This window comes from Sebastes fasciatus, chromosome 18, assembly GCF_043250625.1.
Source record: "Sebastes fasciatus isolate fSebFas1 chromosome 18, fSebFas1.pri, whole genome shotgun sequence".
Classification (NCBI taxonomy): Eukaryota; Metazoa; Chordata; class Actinopteri; order Perciformes; family Sebastidae; genus Sebastes; species Sebastes fasciatus.
Genome location: NC_133812.1, coordinates 9,620,942 through 9,628,036, shown reverse-complemented (window position 1 = coordinate 9,628,036; position 7,095 = coordinate 9,620,942).

Here is a 7,095-nt window from a genome sequence, read left to right as displayed (position 1 = left end):
TTTCCCCTCTTAATCTCCTCTTTCCTCTGAAATAACAGGTCACATAGTATTTACATTTTCATTTAAAGTATAATGTGTTTTGCATTTTGTTACTTATTGAATGATGTACTGTATGTGCAGAGTTTGACACTAGAAGGCTGTTTTCAAGTTCATCTACTTGAAGGGGGAAAGCTTCTTTGTTTCTTTGCTTACTTTCAAACATTTTAAGACGTGTCCGTAGAGCAGAATTTTGTGACATCACAACTATCCAATCATGGTTCAGTGTGTAACTTACACCAGTGTGATGGGGAAACTTGAAGCCTCCAGTGACAATGGACTTTTCAATGAAGTAGGAGACACCTTTTTTCCAGGTTCTGAAATTAACAATATTTACATATTTATATATATATTTTTTTTTTAATGAGGGAGAAGTGTGCTTTTAAGAATTTTAACCAGCTAATTTAACCTTTTTTTTTTTTTTTAAGAGGATCTTTAATTTAAAAAGGTTTATGTATGTATCTAGAGCTCATCCACAATATTTTCTGGATGTTTGGATGATATTTTGCTGTCTGCTGATTCCCATTTAAAGGAACAGTGTGTAACATTTCAGGGGATCTATTGGTATAAAATAGAAGATGATATTCATAACTATGTTTTCATTGGTGTCTAATCACCTGAAACTAAGAATCGTTGTGTTTTCGTTAGCTTAGAATGAGCTCGTCATATCTACAGAGCCTTTCACATTTTTACGTTACCTGAAGGCCACCGTAGTTCTCTGATATGCTTGTGAAATTGTGGTAACGTGAGCCGCAGCGTGCAAAACCGTGGTACCGCCAGCCGTCGTCTGACTTCTGTTGCTCCTATAGTAGTGTTATTATGGTAAGGAGGGCCTCCGAGCGAGGCGAACTCAGCGGCTCACGTTACCGCAGGCTTGAAAAGGGAGGAGTGAACGGATGGGTACCAAATTGGTTGCAATCTGCAACCATACCACTGGATGTCTCCAAATCCTGTACCTTTAAATATAAAGGGCCACCACTGATCACACTCTTAATTCTCCAAGAACATTTAGCACTTGTTTAAAGGAAAAACTCACTTTTTCAGTGCTTGTGCACATGCATTGGATATCTGGAGTGCCTACCAACCCACAAACTGTGAAATAGGACAACCAGTCAGTTTTTTTCTGAGCTGCCTATATCAGAAAGCATGTGATTCAACAAGCCATTCACATTTTGCTCCCCTTCCTGTGTCACATTTGGCTCAATAGAATATATCGCCCACAGCTTGAGAACTGCCTTTGCAAAGATGTTCCAAATTTTTCTCGCAAGCCAATCAAAGCAGACCGCACTTTTTTTGGAGAGGGTTTTAAAGAGACAGGCGCTAAAACGGAGCATTTCAGACAGAGGGTGAATACAGGTATATTCCGTCAGACAGTATGAGAAAAAATAAAGTGTTTTTTTGCACATTAAAGCATGCAAACCTGTTCTAGTATAAACCTAAAATACAAGTGTGAACCTGAAAACGAGCATGACATGTCCCCTTTAATCTTTTCTGAAACGGTTAACAAGCAGATCTCCGAGTCTGTGTTGCAGCGTAGGAAGCACATTTAGCGGTGTCATCTCTGGTCTGCCGTTCCGTCTGCACCAACATTGTCTTTGGACGGGAACTAAGGCGGGCTGGGGCCCCCGGCTCGCTCAGCCAGACTAGCTACTACTGCCACTGCCACTGCCATGGCTTCATTTCAAAGGTACACTGGGAAACCAGAGAGATGGAGACAGGAACAGAGACAGGGAGACCCAGGGAAGCTGTTTTACATTATTCCAAGACATAATAGAGCCAATCTAAGTGTGCGCACACACACACACATGCTGAAATAGAGAGAGAGAAGAAGAGAAGGGAGAGCTACACCATCCCATGTGTTTTTTTAAGGTTTCAGATTGGGAACATTCTCGGGATTTCCCTGAATATAGATTGCATGGAAAAAAAGCTTCTGCTTGGTTTCAGGTTCACATTCGCCGCGTTCTCAGCCATGTCTAGCAATTATAATAATGAACTCCGGAGGAGCAACGGGACCCAGACACCCAGAGAAATTAGCATAATGTCCTGCATGCACGGGAGAGACAGCAGGGCCGAGGCAGACTCGTTTAAGAGAGGGCTGGGTATGGACTTTTTGAGTTGGAGAGTGATGCCAGCGATGATGTGCGCTTGATTTTTATACCAGGTCATAAGTAGTCTTGCAGCAGCAGCAGCACGAAATAGACTGCACTCTCTTCCTTACGTTATGCAATCAACAGATAGGAGTTTATGAGGCAAACTCACTCCAGTTCAGATGACTGTGCACACAAACACACAGCTGACAGCCCATACAAACTGTTTACTTGACCCCTACAAAGGTTTCAGAGGAGCAGCTCAGGCGGGAAGTGATCCTCAAGGGTCCCATACCACTCACAGAGCTGTATATCTCTGTCTATGTTTCCGTCCGCACTAACAGGGCTGTGTGTGTGTGTGTGTGTGTGTGTGTGTGTGTGTGTGTGTGTGTGTGTGTGTGTGTGTGTGTGTGTGTATGTGTGTGTGTTTTCTGCAGGAATCCATGCATCTTGATTTCTCATTTAGTCCTGAGATAAACCCAGGTCAGTGAGCTCTCCAGTGTGAGGAGAGCTGACCTCCCTGAACCTTTCTAATCTGTTGTCATCTGATCGTAACAAATGGCGACGGGCCACCTTAATATCTCAGAGGAAGACCATCTTTGAGCTGAGGCCATGCCCACCATAACACACACAAAATTGATCTTAATTTGATCTGATTGTAATTGAGCAACCCCCCCTCCTCCAGCTCCAGGAGAATTTCAAACTGAGTCAACAATAACTGTGTACTTTGGCGCACTCTAGTGGCTTTTTTTATTTAACCTTAGGGACCGGGGCGAGGGGCCCACCCATATGGTGTTCCATACAGCCAAAAGGCAGGCTGGATGTGGCCAAACTAGCGCTTATTATGTTAGCGGTGGTACTCCTGCTAGAGTTCCAACACCCTACGTTTTGTCTCTGTGGACTTCAGAGGCTTTTTTGCTCCATAAATGAGTGTAAGATCTGAAAAGTTCTTCACCCTCACAGAGAGGGGGGGATGTAAACGACGACTTGTCTTTTGACCTGTAATAAAAGAAATGATCAATTGGCAGGCGAGCTGCATCCGGGCAGCCGCCCAGAACCTCGCAGACATGGTAGGGTTGCGAGGCGTCCTGACATCCAGCACCAGGATCCATTCATCACTAGATTAAAGCGTGCATGTCTTTAGCCTGCCTTGGAAACATTTGATTCCATGAAACCATTTGCTGCCGCTAAGTGAAACGCAACTCGGAGAAAAGTGCACTTATGAAACATAAAAAGCCTACATTTAATGGGTTCTGCCAGTTCATATTATGCAATCTGATACAGGGCCACACTGCCTGAAAAAAGAAAGGAATTACTGTGAAAATGCGAGTGTCAGGACCATGGACAGCGACCAAACACACAAACAAAAGGCCTCTTTGTCCGAGGGCCTCCGCTTCATGTCAGTGTTTCAAATTATACACCATCTCAACTGTCAAAAAATGGCAAACTGTTGCAGCACGACTGAGTGTACAGAACATAAGACAGGATAAACGTCCGCCCGGTGCCAAATATTCATGCAAAACAGCCCTTTTCCATAGGTTTCAGCCAGGCAATAAAATTTCAAAAATTTGGGCAGGGGCCCCATCTTCGCCTGAAAGTCAAGCATGAAGGAGCCCTGTGTGTTCTTCCTGTCAGATGAAGGGCTGTTAAAATTTTATCAGGCGAGTGTTAATTGAGAACTAATGGACTGGTAATTCAGAGCATTGCGATCCAGTTCACTGCTGAATGACATACAACTCTGGTGACATTTAGATCATGTTGGGGCTTTTTTTGGAAAATCTACCACACGGCCGTATAGCTATGTGGGGATGCCAGGCGAAAAGGGGGATGGATGAAGGATGCCCGCCATCGTGTCTGGTTCTGCTTTAGACATTCATCCTCCCGGTCTCCAAGGATCATAACTCGTGTTAGAGGCAGGTTTTATGGTTTATGACTGGAAAATAAAATGCTGCGTGTTTCCTGCAGGCGAAGCGATGATTTACAACTATGAATGATAAAGTGAGCGCCCGGCTGACAGTGCGGATGTGTGAGGGCTGCCGAGGATCCAGACATGTCCGACATGTGGATGTGAGTGTGGTCGTATAGCGAGTGTGGTCGCCACAGTGCGGTTATATACATTGGAACGCGGCATGGAGGGGGAAAAGTTCTGGCTCACTAATAGGTATCAATACCTGACATCATCATCTCACATAATTAGCACGGTGTCCACATCCTTCTCCAGTGACCATGGATTATTTCATGTGGTCCGCAACTGGAACTGAAACCTTAACCAGTAAATCTAACCGAGAGCGTAAATACCCCCGGGCTCTGCTGTCTGCAGACATGGTTACTCATTTCAACTACTCCTCTCCAAAAAGCCAATGTTTATTGTTATCTTCTGCCTAAATTTGGTTCCTGATTATTTAAATACACAGAAAAATGTCTTGATCACCTGGCTCCGAGCTCAAACGGTCCACACTTCAGGCCACGACAGGCCTGTCCTCCCAGCCTCCACTCGGCTCTACCGCTGATCTAAGACAGGGGCCGGCGTGCGCCAAGAACTCTCTCTGGTGAGGTCGTCAGTCTTACGCCGAAACCGCAGGCGCGCGCCAGGCAGATCAATAATCCCCATCATGCTTCACCACAAGTCACTCAAACCTCCAAGGGCAGGCAAGCGGAGGAGGGTTGGGGGACCTGCTGGAGAATTTGATACTCTCTTAGATGCTCTCTGTCTCCGAGTGGAAGAGATGAGGACTCGTCTTCCGCAGCCCTGTCTGTCTGCCCTTTTAAACATGATCTCCTGTTATGACATGGTTCCTGTCGTTGCCGGCCGACCTCTGATTAGACACTTCCCCTCTCAGGCCTGCGGGACCTCAGCCGCCACCTTCTCAGTAGGTTGATGCTGATGTCACATGTCAGTCATTACCCGACGCCGGGAGTTAGTGATTGGAGGGCGTATTCCAGTGGCCAATCTGCCTCTCATTTATTAACATTACGTTCAGGTAGCCGGAATTGTACGACACAAGAAAAATATTTAATTTGTATAAGAAAATATAAAATAATAGAAAGTAAGGTCAATATAGAGATTTATAGCTAATGAAAAAATAATTTAATTTTGGTTCACGTCGTAGAAATTGAGCAATGATATGTCATTTCCTGCAACCATCTTTGGTCATGTCTAGAAAGTAACCCGCAAATTGCGAAAACGTGCAAAAACTCTCATGAGACTCACTGCCCAATGTCCTATCCTAACATTAACTATTCGAGGTCAATGCCTAACCTTAACCATTGGAGGTCAATGACTAACCTTAATCATTGGAGGCCAATGACTAACCTTAACCATTCAAGGTCAATGCCTAACCTTAACCATTGGAGGTCAATGTCTAACCCTAATCATTGGAGGTCAATGCCTAACCTTAACCATTGGAGGTCAATGTCTAACCCTAACCATTGGAGGTCAATGCCTAACCTTAACCATTGGAGGTCAATGTCTAACCTTAACCATTGGAGGTCAATGCCTAACCTTTACCATTGGAGGTCAATGACTAACCTAACTATTCGAGGTCAATGTCTAACCTTAACCGTTGGAGGTCAATGCATAACCTTAACCATTGGAGGTCAATGTCTAACCTTAGCCATTGGAGGTCAATGTCTAACCTTAACCATTGGAGGTCAATGACTAACCTAACTATTCGAGGTCAATGTCTAACCTTAACTATTGGAGGTCAACACATAACCTTAACCATCTAACCATAACTTGGGAAACAAGTAAAAAAAAAAAATGTTGTTTGTGCTATGCACAGAATACTTTTTCATCCAGATGATTAAAAGAGTCTTTGAGGATTCTGGAAATCCTTAAAGTACAGCATTACGTGTTGTTAAACAAGGTATTTATGCAGAAAAACAGATGGTTAGCGAATGTAATGATAATACATGAGGCACAAGCCGGGGTTATGTCTGGTGGTCTGATGTGTGATCATACTGAAAGTGCAGAACAGGATATTATATGACATTACACAACAAATGAAGCTGCTCTTGCAGTTAAAGGACATGGATAATACAGGGTTTCTGCTAAAATAGCGGGACAGTATGAGGTAAAACCAGACTTCACCTCCGGCTGAAACATATGTGTCTGTCTCCTGGGTACAATATCTATGGTAAGCAGCAGCTAAAGGAGCGCTGAGGTCCATAGGCTATGTATGCAGTATTTCTTAAACTATGGGTCTGGCCTTTAATTGGATCACGGGTCTGTTTCTGGTGGGTCCTCACACGTCAAACACACCAGTTTGTTTTAATCAGCTCAGGTCTCAAAGCAAGGCTCAATTTAGACAATTTATGCCTGCAGAGCTGCAAAGGTTTACTAAACCTGGCTGTAAAAGTGCACCGTGTGTGAGTCCCTGTCAGCCTATATGGACTCCCCGCGCTATGGTGGCCAAGCCAAGGCCAGCGACTGGTAGATCCACTGGGAGTGTAAAAACAGATTAATGTGGCGTGCCAGGCCCCGTGACCAGACGTGTTTGACGTTAATGCTCCACTGTATATTATCCAGCTTGCAGAAAATGTTGGATGTGAGCGATGGGATCCAAGGACAGGGATGTTTAGGTACTAATTACCAAACAGCAAGGCACAAGTCTCGCTCCATATTTCCTTACTCCTGTGGAAACACTAGGCAGGCTCCATTTATTTTCTTTGACTGTTGTTTCTGGCAACGCCGCGTCTCAGTAAACACCACTCGCCCACCATTGTAAATCCGACAGGCGCAGATCTTTCAAGTTAGACTCCTTTGAGGAAAAATGGAGACAGATCGGATGGCGGCGCTCGGGTTTTCCGTCTTAATGAGAGAGTGGAGAAGAGGGATGGCGTTTGATCCCTGGCATGGAAGCCTCTATTTAAGCCTGTCAACGGTCATCACTCTCTCTCTCTCTCTCTCTCTCTCTCTCTCTCTCTCTCTGTTATGGATGGAGAAACAGACCTGCACCACTGGATTTGATCA